At 39.5% G+C, this 21,829-nt stretch overlaps 1 long non-coding RNA gene and 2 pseudogenes across 1 annotated transcript; all 3 read left to right on the top strand.

The window, feature by feature from the left end:
* Positions 1-4,010: 4,010 nt before the first annotated feature.
* LOC140524023 (uncharacterized) lies at positions 4,011-7,122 on the top strand. Its single transcript, XR_011973541.1, has 3 exons — positions 4,011-4,092; positions 4,280-4,413; positions 4,962-7,122. It is a non-coding gene; the product is annotated as an uncharacterized lncRNA (long non-coding RNA).
* Positions 7,123-9,757: 2,635 nt separating this feature from the next.
* LOC140507667 (protein RCC2-like) lies at positions 9,758-11,244 on the top strand (annotated as a pseudogene).
* Positions 11,245-12,272: 1,028 nt separating this feature from the next.
* Positions 12,273-12,965, top strand: LOC140524017 (ferritin heavy chain-like; annotated as a pseudogene).
* The last annotated feature ends 8,864 nt before the right edge of the window (positions 12,966-21,829 follow it).

Genomic DNA, 21,829 nt, shown 5'->3' with positions numbered 1-21,829 from the left:
GTGAAGGGAAAAAGAGAAATTCCTTTCCAAAAACACAAAGAGGAACGTTCTGGAAAATGTGTTAATAGAACTGAAGTCATCCAATATGAAATGATGCAATTGGCCTCATACTAATGACAACTGAGAGTTTTCAAGAAGACTGAGTATGCCTCAGTTATTGCATGTTGGATATTGGTGTGCCTCTTTGGTTCCTGATTTGAGGAACTCAAACAAATTTTTCAGGTTCGTTTGAGGAATTCAGTTGGCTTGGGTGAAAGTAGAGGGCTAGACTGGATTTGTTTTGCCCTCGAGCAATGTGACTCTGGCTCCAGGTGAAGGGAGCAGTAGGTGAATTTTGGTGACAGGTACAACACCCAACAGGCTATTGGTTTTATCAGACTTTGAAAGACATTGTGAAGGACCACCTATCTGGTGCTATCCCCCAAATGAAGAAAGAACACATCCCTTTACCAAGGTGGTGTTCTAAGTGAAAAGCAACCATATTTGGGAAGTATGAGAAGAAGTAGTGGTGCCCACTGTGTGCCCTAAGTTCAATTCTTGACCCTGACTGAGCCTCTGGATTTAATGATCCAGGATGGAGTGGATGAAGGCCTGTATATGGGCTGTTAAAATTATAGGGGAGAAAACAATGAGAAGAATATGCTGGATTTGTTCTTGCTAAAAGTGATCGCCACTTGATGGTCCATGAAGCATATAGTGGGGTTAGAAATAAGAAGATGTGGACGATGACCTCTGGGTTGTTAGGTTGAGTTACTGGGATTGGGTGGTGCCCACAGTCATGAATCAGAGTCAGAATTAAGGTTGGCTTTAGGAGGGGAAGACTCCTCAATTCGGTTCTAGAAATACTGAGCTGAATAAATGCAGTCTTAGAACAAAATGAGAGAAACCAACACCTACCTCATATTCCAGAAAGATTATTGAAAGAACACATGAAAAATAGCTCTTTCCCTAGCAAAGACAGGAAGTACCCATCACAGGATATGTGCCAGTATTCTACAGTGGAAAACTGGGCCCACTTCTGTAACCATGGAGACAAAGTAAAAACGTGGCTTTCTGATTTCAGCAACACATGGACATTGGCGTTTGAGAGTAGTGCTCAATGAAGAAATTATAATATCACTTGATCCCCCTTTGAGTGGTCCAGCAGCAAGTCGGTGAATATTTGCTCCCTATTTCTGTTCCTTTCCTTGTGATTTTTATCTCAAAATTCAAGTTTTTTTCTCAATTGTTTTCAATTTCTTACAATGAAAGCCATTGTATACTGGCAGGGAAATGAAAAGAGTCCCAGTGTATAGAATGGGGCCAATATACAGTCTGCTTTTCAAGTGAACATGGAATTCACAATCCTCTAAGAAGTTTTCTGAGGAAATGTGGCTATAAAACAACCAAGGATACATGAGGGGAGAACATGAATGTTGATTACTGTCTGCTTCTGCGCCCACAAAGGGAAATCTTGTGCTATATGAATATAAGCCTGGAAGGATGCTGAGGTACAAGAGCAACAGACAGCAAAAAGAAGATGGCTGCCCAAATTAAAGATTTGGTTCTTTTTCCCTTTGGAAGATAACTAACACAAAGAGGTTAGTTATTTTAGTAAGATGTTTGGAACACAAAGCTAAGAACCCAAAATACATGAAATCACCAAGGATTTTTTTCCGTATACTGGAAAATCTTGAGGTTAGAAGAAGAAATCAGGAGTATCACATAATGCTAGGAACATTATGAGAAATAGAAGGATTTCTCTTACAGTGTTTTATTCAGTTAGTTTTCCTCAGTATTGAAAATCAGAAGGAAATATTTCACAAAAGAGAAACAGACAGCAGAATGTGAATGGAGAAATACATGACAGGAAGAGACGTTTAATCTTAGAAATTCCTTTCCAAAAACTCAAAGGTGAGAATTACGAAAAAAGTGATGATAGAATTGAAGTCATGCTGTATGAAATGATGAAATTGACTTCATGCTAATCACAAATGAGTGTTGAAGAAAATTGAGCGTGCCTCCATTACTGCATCTTGAATAACGGTATGCCTCGATGGTTCCTGTTTTGAGTGAAGGATTCTTCATTGCTGCAGCTCTGTTTTTAAGCTTTTTTGCACTCTCATGTCTCCTATTATTTTTTTTTTGAATTATGACTGTTTTTATTTATTACAAGCTGAATTATAACTTTTTATTGATTAATAAGCTTCAACACCATGAAGAAATTTCCACACATAAAAACATGCAAAAATTATAGAACTGTATATGAAACTATGAATTCTACCTCATATAATTTGATGTAAATATATAATTCTATACCTTCATTTCAAAACAGTTCTGCTTGTCATGTTGCTTGTTGAATTTCCCTTGTGTGATTTACACAAACTATTACAATAGATCTTTAAGACCAAATTTTTCTTTTATCACATTATTATACCTCTCACCATCTTCCATTAACCTCCCTTTCTTCCTCTTAATTAAGAACACGAAAAGAAGGGGTGAAATAGCAGAGTTGAAACAATTAAATCTACAATGTGGCCATGTCTAAAAATGTATGCTTGTTTTTCCATCTTATTTCCATCCCTTGTCTGAAGGCGGGCAACATTTCTAGAGTACTTTCAGGTCGTTTTTGAGACTTGATTCTTCAGATTTTCAAAAGATGTTTCTCCTCTCATTGTTGTTGTACTGTTTTAAATTCTTCTGATTTTGCTTTATTTCACTTACATCAGGTCATACCACCCAGGATTCCATGAAATCGCCACTCTTTTCCTTTCTAGATTTCTCTGAAGTCATGTGTTTGTATTTCAAACTTGCAACTCAGCTCAGGTCTTTCCATCAAAAATTCTTCAAAATCTTCTGTGGTGTTAAATGTCAATTTTTTTCCATATCGGATTATGCCAAGTTTTGCAGAGTAGCTTTTTCTTGGTTGTAAGCTCATCTCTTTTGCCTTTCTAAATATTGAATTCCAATATTTCTTCTCATATATAGTTGAAGCTGCCAGGTTATGTGTGATCCTCATTGTAATTCCTTGGTATTTGAACTCTTTGACATGGGAACTCTGAATTTTGACTATGACAGTCCTGGGAGTTTTTATTTGGGGATTTATTAGAGGAGATGACCTATGGATTCTTTCAATATTTATTCTGTCTCTTGGTTCTAATAAATCCGGCCAATTCTCTTTAATGATTTCTTGAAATACAATATCCAAACGTTTTACTATATCAGTGTTTTCAGGGAGCCCAATAATTTTTACATTCTTTTCTTGACAGTTTTCCGAGTCAGTTGTTTTTGTTATCAGATATCTTACATTTTCTTCTTCAAGTTTTTCAATTTTTTCATCTTGTTCTAAAATTTCTTGCTATCTTATGGAGTGATTGATTTCTGTTTGATCTATACTTGATTTCAAGCACTTCACTTCTTATATAATATCTACCATTTTCTCTTCTAAGTTGTCTATTCTACTTCCAATTTTTCCCTTCAGGTCTTTAATTTTATTTTGTATCTCTTCCTTCGTTGTTACTAGGAATTCACGTAGTCCTTGTGAAAAATCCATTTTCTCCTTTTAATCTATGTTTACAGTTGTTATGGAATTGCTTTCTTTTTTTGGAGGATCTGTAGGCTTGATCCTAGTTAATGTTTTCATATTTAATGTACTTTTCTCTCCAAGTTTAGTTTCTGAACTGAGGATTTGTGGTAGGGTCACGATTGATAAGCTACTTATGTTAAGTTTTGGAGTGACTTTACTAACCAAGCCTGGTCTTAACACCCTTACTTCCATGGGTTCTTGCACTGACTTCCACCTCCTGGGATTAGGCCTCATTCAGTTTTTGAGATTTAGAGCTGGAACCTCAGCACTCTAGCACTTTCAAGCTCTCCACTCCAGGGATTTTGCAAAGGAAAAAGTGCTTTTGCAGGGTATAGTCTACATGAACCCCTTGGTTAGACTGGGAGATGTAGAGCCTAGTTTTTGTGTTCCCAGGCCCCTGTTTTCTAATGCCTGCATTTTCTTTTATTTACTTATTTATTTGCAGTTCACGGGTGGAAGAATTCACTGACTTTTTGTTTCTCAGTTCACAGAAGACTTTGTGGATTGCTGGAGGAGATATGCAGAAGGTAGGTGGTCTACCTTGAGTATCAAAATCCAGACAGCTGACTCGAGATACTAACTTGTTGGAAATGTTGGAGAAGAAATTCTTATTCAGAAATGAGTTGGCTTAGATGACCTCTTCGAACTATGAGACTCTTTAACTATTCAAATAAAGTGATCTTGTAAAAGTTTCTCCTCTGTCTGATGTCACAGGAAGAATTCGTATTTCCAAATTCAGTTCCCTGAAAGAGTAAGAACGGTGATTTTTCTGAGACGAGGAAGTGGAGTAACTATCACAAGACTTTTGAAAGCTGAAATTTACCTCACTGTCATTTTCCCCAGACCAGGTAGGTGTCTTTTAAGTCTCTGCCTCTCAGGAAAGGATGCCTTTCACTGCTTTGCCCCTCCAAACAAATTCTTTGTCAGTGAAGTCCCCTCCTCCAGGCCAATAGAATTCCAAGGCTCTAAGAGGGTTCCCCAATCCCATGTCTCCTATTCTTATGCCCAGCGCTTCGCACACTGTCTGTACCAAGGTTGAGGAACCTGGGGCCTAGTAGCCACATTTTGTTCTCCAAGATACACGTGTGTGGCTTTTTGATTGAGTCCAAGTTTTACCAAATAACTCCCTTCATTATAGGAATTTCTTGTCTGAAGTTTGGATTCAATCACAAGGCGAGACAACAGGACCCAGAAAGACAAATTTGAGTTCCCGGCCAAAAGTTCTCAGTCTTTGGACTATCTCCAAAAGAATGGTCAGTTTTTCCTTTTCTGTGTGAGACAGGATAGGTGTGTAGACAACTTCAAAAGACAGAAATGAACTTGATAGTATTAGTAAAACGAAATAAATCCAAGTCACCGCACAACAAAACATGTTCATTCACATTGCTTTCTTCAGACTATGAAAGATGTTGAGAAGGCTGGCCGATCTGCCGTTATCCCCCAAATGAAGAAAGAACATACACCTTTGCCAAAGTGGTGTTTGACTGAAATGAAGCCCTATTTGTGAAACAACATTGTGAGCCCTAAGGAAACTTCCTGAACTTTCCTGAGCCTCTGGATTGGACAAAGGGAGAGAGGGTTGGTGTGGAATTCTCTGAGGACCTTTCTCGCTTTGAATGTACACTGTCTCAGAGGAAAACAACTAACTGGCCTCAAAATATTTGTATGTTCGAGGTGTTATGCTCATGGACGATCAGATGATGGAGGACTTTGCAGACCTACACAATTTTGTAAACGTAATCAGGCTTGTTTGAGGAATCCATCTGGCTAGGGTGAAAACAGAGGACTAGAATGGATTTGTTTTGCCCTCGTGGAAGGTGACTCTGACTTCAGGTGAAAGACACAATAGGTAAATTTTGGTGACAGGCACAGCACTCAGCAGGCTATTGTTATAGTGCAGGGTGGAGGCTATGAAGGCCTGTACATAGACTGTTACAATTTTAGGGGAGGAAACAATGAGAACAACAGCCTGGATTTGCGGTTGCCAAAAGTGATCACAGTTTGATGGCCCACAAAGCATATGTAGAGGTTTAAAAGAATGTCAACACAATATTTTGAGAAGTTCATTGAGGGAAGTGATGGTGAGGGTCAGTGTCAACCTTCCTCGTCCAAGGAACCTTTGAATCTGTTAGTATAGGTCGTTGAAGTAAAACCACATTGGCAGAGAATAGAGGTGGAGAAACATGGGAGGTTTTTTTAAATGCTCAGGTAACCAGTTTTTGATCTTGTATAATTCCTGAAAATGGAGCATCACAAAACTGTGTTCTTGGAATCCTTGCAAGAGTGAGATGGACAATGTGGAGGGGTTTTTTTGGAGAATACTCAGGAATATCTGCTTACTTCATCATGCTTTAGTGTATCAGGAAGAAGGTGCTTCTGACTGTGTTAGATGTGAAAAGGCTGCTTCAGGAATTGGTAGTCAAGGATGAGTGACTGTGAAGGAGACAAATTTATTGCTCCAGAGAATTGCCATTTCATTATCAATGGATGCCATCACATGCTAGGGTTGAAAAGCACTAGTTTACTTAAAGTAGAAAAACAGCTGAATTGGCATTCAGGGACTATTCCCAACTTATTAGCAGCAAATGCTAATTAGATGCCTCTTTTGGTAAGTCAGAGGGGACTGCAAAGTAATGCCAAAACAAACCATACACAAATTGGACACATTTCAATCAAGCTTTAGTGAGATGAAATCTGAGGATTAACCCTTGGTCTCCTACAGATAGGAATGGGGCTTTCAAAGTGTTTTCAGTTCAGGGTATGTGGCTCTAGGTCTTAGGGGGTGTCTGGTATTAGACACACTGCTGATCCCAAGTGGTATAAGTGCTAATGACACAGAGGAAAATCCCTGAAGCTTGCAACAGTCTAATGGTGGGGCTGGGTTCTATTCCTCTATGTAGAAATAATAACAACACTGATGATGATAATAACTCACATTTATGTAGCAATTATCTATGTGCCCGGCACAATGCTAAGCACTTCATGAGCAATTTATAATTACTTCATTTGATTCTCACACCTGTGCGAGGTAGTTGTTATTATCATCCCCGTTTTAAAGTTTAGGTAATAAAGGAAAAATTATTTGTCCAGGGTCACCAGATCAGACGAAGAAAAAATAAGAGGGTTTTGGAAAAATATTAATGTGAAGGAGGAATGGTGGCATTTAAATTTATAATTAATGGTCAATTCATGAATAATATTCATGTTACAATTTCGCATTCCCTCAGTAAGTTCCAGGGGAAGCAGTATAACACACTGGTCTCTGGAGTAAGAAAGTCTACTTTCACATTCTGCCAGTAAAACACACCAGATAGTTAACTTCATCTTGAATCCTCTGGGCAATATTCTATGATCATAAATTGGAAGATAATTGCTGATCCACTGAATGTTAGAAGTTTTCTCACTGAGAGTTCCCTAGTCAGCTACCATGAAGGAAAACCAGATTCAAACAAAGTGCAGCCTCATAACTTTGAGAACTCAGATACTAAATATTCAAATAATCAGTAGCATACTTTATTTTTTCTGTATTCATATTCATATACCTCATTCTAATATGAGATTTTTCCGACTAAAATAATAGAAATAATAAGGCATTTAAATATATGTATGCATACACACACACACGCGCGCACACACACACACACATACATGGAATTCATTGGTTCAGTAATGGACAACGAATTAATCTACATCTAATTGGGGCAGTTAGGTGGTGCAGTGGATAGAGCACCAGTGTAGGCATCAGGGGGACCTGAGTTGAAATCTCAGACTCTTGACACTCAATATCTGTGTTACCTTGGGCAAGTCACTTAACCCCAATTGCCTCATCCTGGATCATCTCCAATCATGCTGATGAATATCTGGTCACTGGATTCAGATGGCTCTGGAGGATAAGTGAGGTTGGTGATATGCACAGCCCTCCCTCACTCAAAACAAAGTCAAGTGCCAGTCACGTCATTATTTCTCTGATGGCATGGTCTTTGGCAACGAAGGAAGAATACACATCTACCTCTAATTACTTCTACTAAATATATTTGTGTTTATGTGTATGAGAAATCACCAATTTTATTTCCCCACACTTTGGATTAAGCACCACTATGTCCAAGACACTGTGTTAATCTCTTAGCTAATATTTCCTTTGATCCTCACTACTGTAGGAGATGGGTAGATTTATTTTCATTTTACTGTGTCTTGCCCAGGGCACAGCAGTAAAGGGCCCGAGGACAGGTTTGAACTTAGACAGTCTTGACTCCAGACCAGCTGCCACCTAGTTGCCCTCATTTCATAGAAAGGTAGTTTGAACAGAAAAGAAGGAAAGCTATCTTTTACAAAGTAAATTCAAGAAGCACAGTGATTTTGGTTGTTGATTTCCCCTCCTTTTGCCGGAAATGTGTGTGGAGAAGTATTTCACTCTTTTATTCATCAATAAATATGGGAAATGGACAAAAAAAATCATTAATGAGAAAATCTCTTTAAATAAGATGCATACAATGGAGCACAAAGGTTGCTTTATACAAGTTTGAATGATAAGATTATATGTTTTAATAAATATCCCTTCTTGGTTCTTACTGTAAAGAGAGCTCAGATTTTGAAATGAAAGCATTCTCCCCACATGTCATTTTAGGAGTTTTCTTAGGAAATAGAGGGGATCATTGCTGATTATCTCTCCTGGCAGAAGGTCCCCCCCCCCACGGACAGAGTGAATGAGAGAAAAGAATTAGGATATAACATATTCTTTTCACTACTGCTTTTAAAAAGGCTAGGTGGGCCTACAGGGTGAGGGGAAGGGGATATTTTGATCAAATATCTAATTGAAGAATAACACATTCTCTACAGAAACGTTTGTCATTACTTCAGCATCTCTTGTCTTATCCTTGAATTGGGGTTGAAAATTTAATTTGGTGCAGAGACAATATGCATAAACACATATATGCAGCAGACATGCATATTTGTGTATGTGTGCATGTTTATGTGGGAATATAAGTAGATACAGATTAGATACAGATATGAAAATAAATATAGATATATATTTCAGATACCAATTATATACTCATAGGGCTAGGAATATAAGGACATGGATATAGATACACATACAGATATGTGTACCATATATACCAATATGGACATAGATACAGATGAGATATCGATATGGACATAAATATAGATATAGATAAATGTAGGTATAGGTACAGAAACAGATTGGATATATATGTGGAAATAGGACCATATACAGATTAGACAGGGATATAGATAGGGACACAGATATCGATATAGATATGACTATAGATGCACTGATACAGATGTGAAGATACATACAGATACAGTTCAGATATAGATCTGGACATGAATAGATATAGAAATAGATAGATAGATAGATAGATAAATAGATAGATAGATAGATAGATAGAGATATAGCTACAGACACAGATTGAATAGATATAGAAACGGAAACATAAGCATATTAGAGAGGGATATAGATATGGACATGAGTATAAACGTACATACAGACAGATATAGGTATAGACACAGATGAGATAGATATGGAAATAGAAACATAAGTAGATTATACAGGGATGTAGACACGGATATAGATATGTATATGAATATAGATACACTGATATAGAGATATAGATACAGATATAGATTAGGTATAGATATGTATATGTCTATATATGTGTATATATATGTATAAGTATGTGTATATATATGTATATGTATAGATGTAAAACTAATCTTGGAATTGAAAGAGCTGGGTAATGGGTTAAATTCACGAGAACACATTAACACCAAACCCTTTCAATGTCCATGTCCTAAGGGAAAACATCAAACCTTCTCTCAGTCTTCAGGTACTGAAGGTTGAGTCTAGCCCTGTCCCAGGCCTCAGCTTCAGGGGAACATGAAAAGGTTAATAACTTGCTCCTCTACTGACCACTAAAAGTGGCTCACCTTTTCTCTGGCTCACCTTTGTTGATCACCTCAGATACATGGAGGGATTGGGGCTTCTCTCACCACTACTACCAACTAGGATGGCGGGGTGTTCTTGGACAGAAGGAAGGTGGTACAAGCATGTCTCAAGCCAGGGGCATCAGGAATCGGGGACCTCTGGGAACTGAGTCAGTCCCACTTACTGGGTGTTATTCTCTTGGAATCAGCAAGAGAGGAGGAGGATTCTCATAGGCCGTGAAATCTTAAAATCCAAGAGGCTTCTGCTGGGATGCCAAAGCCCATGCCATTGTCTTCCCCTGCTTTAACCTCGTCCTCCAAGAATCCCCAGCATCCTTGTACAACTCCTTCTTGATCATCTTAGAGATGGAACACAGCAAGGAGAGGATCGTGAATGTGGCACTGGGGGTGAGGGGGCAGATGACCTAGGCTCTTTCTCTTTCCCTATTATCACCCCCAAACCTGAAGATTCTAAATATAGAGGGCATCTTTTGATTTGGGGAGGAACCAACTGGCACCTCATTGGTCTGAAGTGACTAAACAGAATGCTACTTACAGCAATTTGGGGCAGAACTTGTGGGGGCACCATAGAAATGGTTATCGGTCCAGGGTCTAGGTGTGGATGGTGGTCTCTGACCCTTGTGCTGCTCACAGTCTCCTCCTAACCACAGAAGGAAAGCTGTGGAGCAGGGGTTGCAATGAGCTGGTGCAGCTGGGACACGGTGATACCAAGAAAGTGGAAGCCCCCAAATTCATGGAAGTCCATAGCAAGGAAGTGATGGTGTCCGCTGGCTGTGGGAGGAACCACACTCTGACTTTGACAGAAACTGGTTGTGTGTTTACTTTTGGAGAGAATAAGATGGGGCAACTTGGCCTTGGACGATACCAATGCCGTCCTGAGCCCTGCACAGTTAATGTACAATGGCCAGCCAAATACCAAAATGACTTGTGGCGAGGAATTCAGCAGGATAAAGGACTGCAAAAGAAAATTCTACTCCTTTGGGTGCCCTGAATATGGTCAGCTGCGACACATTTCTGACAGGAAATTCATTGCCCGGACTCAGAGGATAATATGTGACTGTGAGTTGGTCCCCTGCTAGTTACCATGTGCATTGAAAAGACAAAATATGGACAGATTTTGCCAGTCCCCAATGTCGTTGTCTGCGAGGTTGCCTGTGGCACTAATTACACTCTGGTTCTAGAGTCTTAGAAACCTGTTTTTTCTGGGGCATTTGGAGGGGATGGCTTGTTGGGCCATACAGAGCACAAGGATGACATGGTCCCTGGTGTGGTGAAGCTTTTCAATATCCTGGGCCAGGAAGTCAGGCAAATCTTCACTGGCTACACCCGCTACTTCGAAGTCAGTGAAGTTGGTGGCCTGTTTTTCTGGGGTGCTACCAACACTTCTCTGGAGTTCACCATGTATCTCAAAGCTGTTCAGGACCTCTGTGGCTGGAGAATTACAAACTTAGCTTGTGGGAAGAGTAGTATTATCCTGGCTGCAGATGAGAGTACCATCAGCTGGGGCTTGTCTCCCACCTTTGATGAATTGGGCTACTGCTATCACAAGCCCAAATCTTCCACAGATGCCCAAGAAGTGGAAACCCTTGATGGCATTTACACAGAGTACATTGCTATATGCTACTCACACCCCTTGGAGAATGCGAGGGAAGAGAGGGAGACTAAAAATTAAAGTCAAAAACCTCCCTGAATATAATTCCTGCATCTTCTCTTGATGCTGGGGGCAGCAAGGATGCCACCAGGCTCTCCACGCCCCTCCAGGCAGTCGGCATTGTCATTGTGCCCTGGATCGGTAAGAAGGAGGATGAGAAGAGATTCCTCAGTGAAGAAGTCGCAGATGCTCCTATTTGTTAGTCTTGCCAGGTTCACTCTTATAAGCAAATTCAACATCACCTACCTTTTTACTGTAGAATCTCCAAAGCGTTTCTCACCCCCTTTCTCTCTTTTCTCCCTTCCCCTATCCCAAATGTTCAGTTAAAATATTTGATTTCAGTTGAGGACTTAGGATTCCTAAAATAGTCAAAAAACAAACAAACAAACAAAAAATAAACCTCCTTCTTCCAAGACCATCTTTGTTAAAATTCCCACTTCCAAGAAAGTCATTGTAAAAAAAGACTCCCTCTTCCAAGTGCATCCTCTTGCTCCAAATGGAAACAGATACCGCAGAGGTTCTTTGCAACTAAATATACCTATTCATGCAAGTTTTCCTTTCATATGACTCCAACAATGACGTTGTGCAGGGCTAGCTATTGTGCTAACAGCCTATCAACTGAAATTTTATTCATTTTCCTAAGTAGGAAGTTTTTTCCTAGAAGAGACATTTAATCATAGAAAGAATAAAATAAGACTTTTACAAAGCGTTGAAAACAGCATTGACTTATGACAGAATACATGGCTACCAATATCCTGTGACATTTAAGAGATACTGAAAGATCGTTGCACTCAAAATCCATGCTCCTGTCTGCCAGCTAAACGATTTCAATCTATTATTTTTCGAGAGTCACAGAATCAATATTGGAAGGAAAATCCAAAGTTTCTCCCAAGGAATTCATACAACTCATCAACAGAGAGTCTTCAAGAACTCTCCCAAGTGGTCAGAAGCACAATGAAGGGGAATCTCTGTGGTTCCCTACTTCATCAGTACTTGAACTGAACCTGCCCCTTGATTCCAGGCCACAGCCACCCTTAGCCACCTGTCCACCTTTCACCTTCAGTAACCCCCACTTAGTCTGTCCTCTCGTTCCCGCACCAGCCTCCTGCTCAGCTACCTAGTCCCCCTGCCTCATCTCCCTCTGCCGCCAAACCAGCTTCAGCCCCAGTGGCTGCACAGCCTTCACTGCCCCCATGACCACATCATCCTCCTCTCACGTGCAGCAGACCCAGCACCAGGACTCAGAGGCCACCATCAACTGCCAGATCAACCTGGAGCTCTACACTGCCTATGTCTACCTGTCCATGTCTTACTACTTTGACGCAGATTATGTAGCGTTGAAGAATTTTGCCAAGTACTTCCTCCATCAGTCCCACTAGGAGAGGGAGCACGCTGAGAAGCTGATAAAACTTCGGAACCAGCACAGTGGCCGCATCTTCTTGCAGGACATCAACAAACCCAACCAAGGAGACTGGGAGAGTGGGCTGAATGTAAAGAGTGTGCTGTGTACTTGGAAAAAAAATGTCAATCAGTCGTTACTGGAATTGCACAAGCTGACAAATGACAAGAATGACCCCCATGTATATGGTTTCCTCAAAACCCACTACCTGGACCAAAAGGTAAAGTCCATCAAACAATTGGGTGATCACTTAACCAGCGTGCGCAAAATACTCTCCCACAGCCCCTCCCCCCATTCTGTCAGGATGGAATATCTTTTTGACAAGCGCACCCTTGGAGACAGTGACAATGAGAGCTAAGTGGCTCCCCAACACCTGGAAACTGTGGGCATGACTCCTCCTGTCTTTCAGGGCACTCATATTTTGGTTATCTGACCATTATCTGTACCAAAATCTACCACCATATACATCCCAATAAAGTGACCTGGTACTTATCAGAGGAAAAAAAAACAAAACAATACCCTCAATCAATAGTAATTTCAAAGGTCTGAAGATCACCGCTATGGTGAAGATCACCCATGAAAACCTGACGAATCCCATTGCATTTTCGACAGCTCTCCTTATCAGAAAGTGTTTTCTTTGCATGGAGCTGAAAACTCTACAATATATTACCTAAGTAAGTGGATTTTGTTTCTGGAAGATGGTGTTCATATGCAAGCATTCCTGGGGATGGGGTGAATACATTAACACTTGGAACTTATTTGAGTTTCTCTAGTTTATGATTGTCCCTTAGAGGAGTAGATAGGACTGTGAAAGGGACGTAGACCTGTTAAATTTTGGTGTCATAAGGCTAGGTCAGAGGCAGGGAAAAGGTGAAGAAAAAGGGTGGAAAGAGGATGAGTAACATTTCAGGATATTGTGAAAATCCAGAGCTGCTCTTTTGGAAATGAAGGGGTGGTGGTTAGGTGGCCCAGGCAGAAAGGATGTTGAATCTAAAGTCAGGAAGACCTGAGTTCAGATCCTATCACAGACATTTGCTAGCTTGTTTACCATGGACAAATCACTTATCTTCAGTTTCTTTGTATGTAAAACTGGGACAATAAATGCACCTACCTCCCAGGGCTCTTATGAACATCAAATGAGAAAACCTCTACAATCCTTTAAGTCCTTTGTTAATGGTAACTTCTTATTTTCTGTACAAAAAAAATGAATTTTCATAAAATAAATCTTCTTTTCTTATTTGTCTTATTAATATCATTAGGAAATACGTTGTCCTTGCTTCCTGTTCATGAAGAAACCTAAATTAACATCTTTGAGAGCAAACGCTGGTGTACTAAGGAAGCCACCAGTCCAAAGAAACACTGCATTGGTTCCTTTAGAAAGATGAAATTCCCACTAAATGACTGGTTTGATAGTCCTAGTTTCCTTTAGAGTTTACAGGAATCTTTCGGTGGTCTTTGATAGGAAAATGGTGAGTGAACATTGAGTCACCCTTCTCTCCAGTCCTTTGCTGCTGTCAACAGAGACTGATACCCGAAGACCATCCCTACTAAATAAAAACTGATCTCAGATGCAGCCAATTGTGGGCTAGGCAGGTGAAGGAAGAATGCATCCATGTTGTGTGGCTTTCATCAGGCTTAATCACCTTCCTTATCCTGAGTCCTATCTCTAGATTTCAAAGCCTTGGAAGAAAGTAGAGAACAAAAAATCAGTTGTTTGCTAATTAGCGTCAAAGTATATGAATAGGGGACCTGCTGCCCAATGTCCTGTGCAGGTGAGCTTCTTAATATAGAGCCCTGAGTGTTCCAGTTTGGATTACTTTGCCCCCCTCCCTCCAATTGTGTTTTGACATTTTGTGAACAGGTTCACAAGTGACCAGAGGCTGTTCGTTAGAGACTTATCTCTTATACTGGGGATTGGGTGTATATATCACTTACTCCAAACTTTGTTCATAGGCATTATCATCCATTCAGCAGCACAGGACTATTCAGAGAAGCATTTTTTATCCAGGTGGCTAGGTGGGGGCAGTTGAGTGTCATTGATGGGGAATGGAAACATCTCAATAGAGAGATGGATGAAACACTTACTAAGTTCTTGTTTACCTGTGCTAGGATCCGTGCTATAAGGAAAGACTGATGAGGAAGAGAAAACAGAAAAGGAAAAAGGAAGAGGCACAAAAAGGTCAAGAAAGAAGAAAAAGATAAGGAAAACAAGGCAAAAGATAATAAAAAGGAAGGAGATAGTAGGAACTGGAAAGAGAGGAGGCAAGGATGCAAAAGTGTTGGAGAAAAGGGAGCAGAGGAAGAGGAATATGGTGATGAGACAAAGATGAGGGGGAGGACGGCGAGGAGTAAAAGCAGGAAGAGAGGATGAGAAGGAAGAGGAGGAGGAGGACAACCACACCATCTGCAAGGGAAGAAGAAGGCATGGCCAGGCAGCTCCCAGCAAGGGGAGGGGTTTGGCGGCCTGTGAGAGACCCCCTCCCTTCCTGTTGGCACCGGGAGTTTAGCACTCAACCAGCAGGACTGATTTAGTTTCTGGAGATTTCCCAACTTGGCTTGGGACAGCCTTCCTTTTGTTCAGGAAGACCTTAGTCACCCCAGTTTGGAGTGGTTGTGACAGTCGCCTCTACCCTTTCAGTGTATCTGAGGTGTGCTAGACATCAGCATGGGACGCCCTTGGTGGTCATCAGATGGGTAAGTTATTGACCCCACCATGACATCCCCTAGAGGTGGGGCCTAGATCTCAGCTAGACTTAAAAAACTTTCATTCCCTGGGGTGGGGGAGTGGGAGGGGCAGAGTTATAGGGGGCTGGGTTGGTGATGAGAGTAGGAGGAAAGTTAAAAGGGATAGGGTAGATTGTGAAGGGAATGTGAGGGAAGTTTTGGTGCCCTAACTTGGTTAACTCATGGACATTGAAACCTGCTTTAGTATTATTTTATTTACACCCTGTTTTTCTATTTTAAATATATTAACCATTTTCACCTCTACAGTGTAATTTTATACAATTAATTATAAAAAGTAACTCACATACTGTCCCTTCCTTACCTCACTCCGGTTGAATGAAGTTACATTTATATGTAACTTTGAAATTTTCCAAATCCTTTACACATATTATTACATAATAAATATGGCTTAATCTTTTGAGGAAGAAATTCAAAGGACTTGAGTATTCATTAGAATAAGTTTCAGTAGATGTGAACCCTCAACCAAGCTTAAAAGCTTGTGAGCAGCTAAGGGGCCACTTCATGGTGTGCTTTTGTCTCTGGGATTTTATTTTTCAATTGATAGTCATGTGTGGAAAGCTCTAGTCCATAGTCAAAAAGTTCTGAGTATTTTTTCCACACTAATATTCTTTTTGATTATACCAGTAGCTGTGCTGTGTGTCAACATGCAAATTGCTCAGATAGTATTGTTCATTTCATTTAAACATTGGGCTCCCTGTGCTTTGGAGATCCTGTGCTCTGTAAAAAGGCCCAGTGCTTGGGCTGAACAGCTGGTTCGTGTAGCAGGTGTGCAGTCACCAAGAGGAAGATATGGTTGAGCAAGTCATGCTCTAGACATTTTGAGGAGAATGTCAAATGCAAGATGGGACATATGAATAAATAAAAATTGTATTTGTTAACCTTTATTAAAAGTTTCTCTATGTGGGCATTCCATCATCGACAATAATTGCTGCTAACGAGAATTCTAGGGAGCTATTCAACCCTTTGCTGCAATCAGAAGATGGCAAGAAAATACAATGACATCCTTCTGAGAGAAGAAATAATCCCAAATCACATGAGAGGTCTGCTAATTGAATAAGCATCACCTTGACAGTTCTTGATTTACGGTCAAAAGTATTCTTTGGAGGGCACGACTCAAAGAGTTACTCTATGTACAGCAAGTGGTTATATCAAACAATTTTTTCCACCTTACAGTCTGTAATATGGTGACCACGTCATCCCCAGGAACCCAGCTTCCAAAGGAACAGGACAGAAGAGACTAGAAAATGAAGCAGATAAATTGAATAAAAAGAAGACAGAGAAGACTTCAGATGTGTGAAGAATTACAGAGACTGAATTTGGGGAGGAAAAATTTAGGAAAAGTTTAGAAACAATTGAATATTGACGTGAGCTGATGGAACAAGAGGTAGGCCCCATCTAATCAGGATTCCAGATGGAGAAGAATCCAGAAAAACATCTCAAAGGGAGGAAGAAAACTCAAGGAAATGCAAAAAGGTACGTAAAAGAAGAAAATGAAAATGAAAAACATCGATAAAGATGTAAGAAATATTAAAATTTGACGAGTCTGTCTATCTGCTGCTTAGAGAACTCACAGAAATAATTGGATGAGACTGTCAAGTTTTTACGTGGTTAAAAAGTAAAGTGAGTCAACCATAAAGGAAATAGAGAACATGGAGGGAAGAGTTGTTAAAGGAGTAAATCTGTAAGGAAAGTAAACTCATAAAAGGTAGTATGAGGTGATGCCATGGATAGGGTATTAGATAGGGAGTCAGTATGAACTGAGTACAAATTCTGCCCCAGGAAATGATTAGTGATGTGACCATGATCGACTCACTTAAATTTCCATAGTCTCAGTTTCCTCATCTGAAAAACCAGAACAATGCCTTCCAGCTCCCTAGATTTTGAAAAGATCAAAATTTTATGTATATAAAGTGTGTGCAAATATTAATTCTCTACATATATGCTAGACATAGTAGTAATAGTAACAGTAGTCGTAGTAGTAGTGGCAGTAGAAGTAGGAGCAGTAGTAGTAGTAGTAATAAAGGGGATATGCATGCAAAATTAATATACCCATTAAGTAAGCAAAAACGTAAATCTTATTAGTGTAGTAAAGTAGTAATAAAATCAAAAAGCATAGAATCTTATTTTGGTAACAAGGAAGATAAAAACATACCAGAAGAAGAAGACAACAAAGTCAAAACTCCTACATCCAAATGTTGCAAGAAAAATATTAATTGGTCACAGGACCTGCAAGTCGTGAAAAAGGATTTTGAAAATCAAGTAACAGAAGAAGAGGAAAAATTGGGAAGAGAAATGAGAATGACGGAAGAAAATCATGTAGAATGAGTCAACAGCTTGAGAGACCCACCCCCCAAAAATACTGAAGAAAATTATACCTTAAAATACCCAAATGGCAAAAGAAGTCCTAAAAGCAAATGAAGAGAGGACTGCCTTAAAAATCAGAATTGAGGAAATGGAAAAGGAGGTCCAAAAGCTCTCTGATGAAAATAATTACTTAAAAATTAGAATGGAGTAGATTGAAGCTAATGACTTTATGAAACATCGAGAAACTATAAAACAAAACCAAAAGAATGAAAAAATATAAACAATGTGAAATATCTCACTGGAATAACAAACAACCTGTATAACAGTTCCAAGAGAGACAATTTGAAAAATTTTGGACTACCTAAAAGCCATGATAAGAAAAAAAATAACAACAAAACCTAGGTATCATCTTTCAAGAAATTATCAAGGGGGTCTGCCCTGATGTTCTAGAATCAGAGGGTAAAATAGACATTGAAAGAATCTTCACATCACCTTCTTAAAGAGATTTCATAAGAAAAACTTCTAGGAATATTGTAGTCAATTTCCAGCATTCCCAGGTCAAGGAAAAAATATTGTAAGCAGTCATAAAGAACCAAGTGGAGTATTGTGGAAATACAATCAGGATAACACCAGATCTAGCAGAGATACTATAATATACAAGCTGCCAGATTTGTGTTGTCCTGATTTTATTTCCACAGTACTGGAATAGTGTATTCCAGAGGTCAGAGGAACTCTAGACGTCAAACCAAGTAATACCTGGGGGGAAAATGTACATTCAATAGAACAGAGGCCTTTCACATCTTCTTGATGAAAAAACCAGAGCTGAATAGAAAATTTGACTTTCAAATACAAAAATCTACAGAAGAATGAAAAGGTAGAGACAAAGAGAAATCCTAAGAGGCTTATGAAAGTTGAACTGTTTATATTCCTAAATGGAAAGTTATTTGTAACCCTTGAGAGTTTTCTCAGTATTAGGATAGTTGGAGGGAATATTGTGTGATATTGTATATATATATATATATATATATATATATATATATATATATATATATATATATATATATATATATATATATATATATATATATACACATATATATATGTATATATATATACATATACATATATATGTATATATATGTGTATATATATATATACACACACACAGCTGTATGTATGTGTATGTGTGGTGTGTGTGTATGTCCATGTGTATACACACATACATACGTGTATGTATGTACACATATATATGCATATAGCCATCAGATCAAAACCCAACTGAGAGCATATTAGCCATTACAAGACCAATGGAGAACCTGTGCAACAATGTATCCAATAGTGTATCCAATGTATCCCCATACCAAGCAGAAAACATGCCGAATGAGAAGAAATCAGTTATTCTGGAACATCACAAGTGTGAGCTGCCCCTCCACATGGAACCCAGACCATACTTTTCCTACAAGTTTGCCCTTTAGGTGGGATCCTTACATATCCCTCCTATGCCCACTCATGCTGTGTCTATATATGAGAGTATATGCTCTGGTTTTATTGGGGGGGTGCTATTACGATTTGTCTTTCCATGTGATTTAATTTAATACCTTTCCCTTCTAGTACTCCTGTCTTCAGGGAAGTCATACAACCTGAACATTGCAGTCCTGCTCTACAAAACACACAGGGTTCCATTTCTCTTTCCTTCTCCTTCCTCTGCCCTTCCTCCCTGCCCCTTCTCTCTCTGTACACTTATCCACACCCTGCCCTCTTTCAGTCTCCTCTGAGTTCCCTTGAAGTCAGTCCCTAGTTTTCTCATTAGAGACCAAAGAGACAGCGGTGCCATTGGTGGCTCCTGAGTGTTCAATGCCTTGATATTCAGACAGGTGACCCTGTGCTGTAAATACAGAAGATGGAGTCTGGAGTGAACTGAGCTATGTCACTCCCAGGGGAAGCTGTACAGTCACTGGCACCAGCCTTGATTTAAGCTTACTTCTGCCCTTAAATAACACATTCACATTTACTATCCTGCCTGGGTTCTCATCAGGGAGTCAGTGTCCTAAACAAATAACCCTTAAGTTATGAAACACAGAGGCATCTCTGCAGAACTGTTCTGCATGAGCTCCAGAGATCAGGACTCAAACCACCTATCATTTCCTTGGAGCAAGATTCATTTTTGTCTTTCTTCCTAGTGACCTGGAAGAATTAGGATCTGATTTTGCCAAAGGCTGACAAATGTGCTGATTTAGGGGAACAGAGATTTCAGCTGTGTGACAGATACAGAGCTGTCAATGGCATTTCCAAAGAAAAAAGACTGAAAGAAAAAGTCTACTGTGTAATTGTGGCTTCAGCTCAGAAAACCTCTGATAGAACCAAACTGCTGTGCCTTATAAAACCAGGGCATATTCTCTCACAGAGACATACCATGAATGGGAAGAGGACCTAAAGGGCAACATGTGGGGAACAACAGAGATCATTGTTGAGGTCTTCAGCCCATGACGGAGTTGTGTTAAGATATTCTGGTGTGACAGTACCACGCATGAAAACAGACCCATAGGAAGCCATCCAATTACAAGAAGGTGGAGATCTATGAAACTTGAGAGTCTACAAGATTACCCAGGATAACAGATAGATCCACACAAAGACAATAAATACCTTGGAACCACCTATTGCCTATTGAGGACATAGCAGACTTCTTTGTGGACAGAATCAAAGCAGGGGTGGAGAGTGGACCAAGACAGCCTTGCAGACAAGAGAACCCCTCATCAGTTGCAGAGAAATGGCCAGGGCAAGGCAATGGTTCAGAAGAGAAAGTCTCCCATGAAGATACAACTAGGTATTGCTGCCCATTCCCCAGGGTAGATGGGATAAAATTAAAGGAAGGCAGAAAAAAAGACAGAGCTGCCCAGTTATTACTCTCTTTCTTTTTTCTCTGCTTCTAAATCCTTTGAAGAAGAAAGGACAGAATGAAAATTGCTGATTAGCAAATTAGTACAAATTAGATAATATATAATATATATTCATAAATTTGTACAAATTCATTAGCGAATAAAGTAAGGAAATCAAAGATATCCTTGACAAATTCAGATCATGGAGTCTAAGAAAATTATCTCCCTGGGAAGTGACAGAATTGCTAGGTGAGATTTCTGGACCACTCTTGGTGATATTTGTAAGGCTGTTTAGCATAGGAAGGCCTTGAGAAGAATACCTACTGTCTTGATTGTTGTTAGAAAAGAATAAAAAAAAATGGAAAAGTTCGTGATTGGCCTCGAATATTGTGCTAAATTTAATAAGATTAATTTCAAAATTTGAGAAATAAACTTCTGAGTTAGTATGTCATTAGCAGTTTGCCTGGAGAAAAGATCTGAGGGTATTAGTGAACTTGTAATGTCAAGAGTGGTAAAGCTTCTGAAATAAGGTAGTGATGGTCCCCTGGTGAAAGCCCAAATAGAGTCTAGTGTTCATTCCTGAACCCCACATTTTCAGAAGGGCATGCATTAGGTGTCCAGACATGTGCAGATTCTATAATAAAGAGCTTGGGGCACATGCTGCCTTGGGATTGGTTGAACAATTGGTTGAATTGTTTTTCCTGGCAAGATAAGACCACGGAGTAACAGAATAACTCTCTTTAAATACCTGAAAGGCCAAACAAATGGAAGAGAAATTTGATTTGTTCTCTTTGACCCTCAAGGGCAGACCTGGGACCAATGTATACATGAAGCCTAAATTTCAGTTTGTTCTAAAGAAAAATGCTCAAGCAATTAGAGCTATCCAAAAGTGGGATGACTACCATTGTGAGCAGTGGAAGGTCTTATTGAAAGTCTTGAAGCAGAGGCTGACGGTTAAGTTGCAATGATCACCCTTTATCAAGTATGTAGTTTGAATTAAGTGCTCACTGAGTTTCTTTTCAACTCTGATAGTCACCACTTCTCCTTTGACAATCACTGCTCATGACAACGAGCCTCTCAACACAATATTTTGAGAAGTTCATTAAGGGAAAATATGGTCAGGTTCAGGGATCAACCTGCCTTTTTCAAGGAAACTTTGAGTCTGTTAGTATATGTCGTTGAAGCAAAATCACATTGGCGGAGAAGTGAACTGGAGGAACTTAGAAGGTTAATTTAAGTGCTCAGGTGAGTAGTTTTTGATCTTGTGTAATTCCTGTAAATGAAGCATCACAAAATTGTATTCTTGGAATATTTGCAGGAGTGAG

Source organism: Notamacropus eugenii, chromosome 1 (genome assembly GCF_028372415.1).
Source record: "Notamacropus eugenii isolate mMacEug1 chromosome 1, mMacEug1.pri_v2, whole genome shotgun sequence".
Lineage (NCBI taxonomy): Eukaryota > Metazoa > Chordata > Mammalia > Diprotodontia > Macropodidae > Notamacropus > Notamacropus eugenii.
Note: the sequence above shows the minus strand (reverse complement) of the source record. Positions and strands in the feature narration are given on the sequence as shown.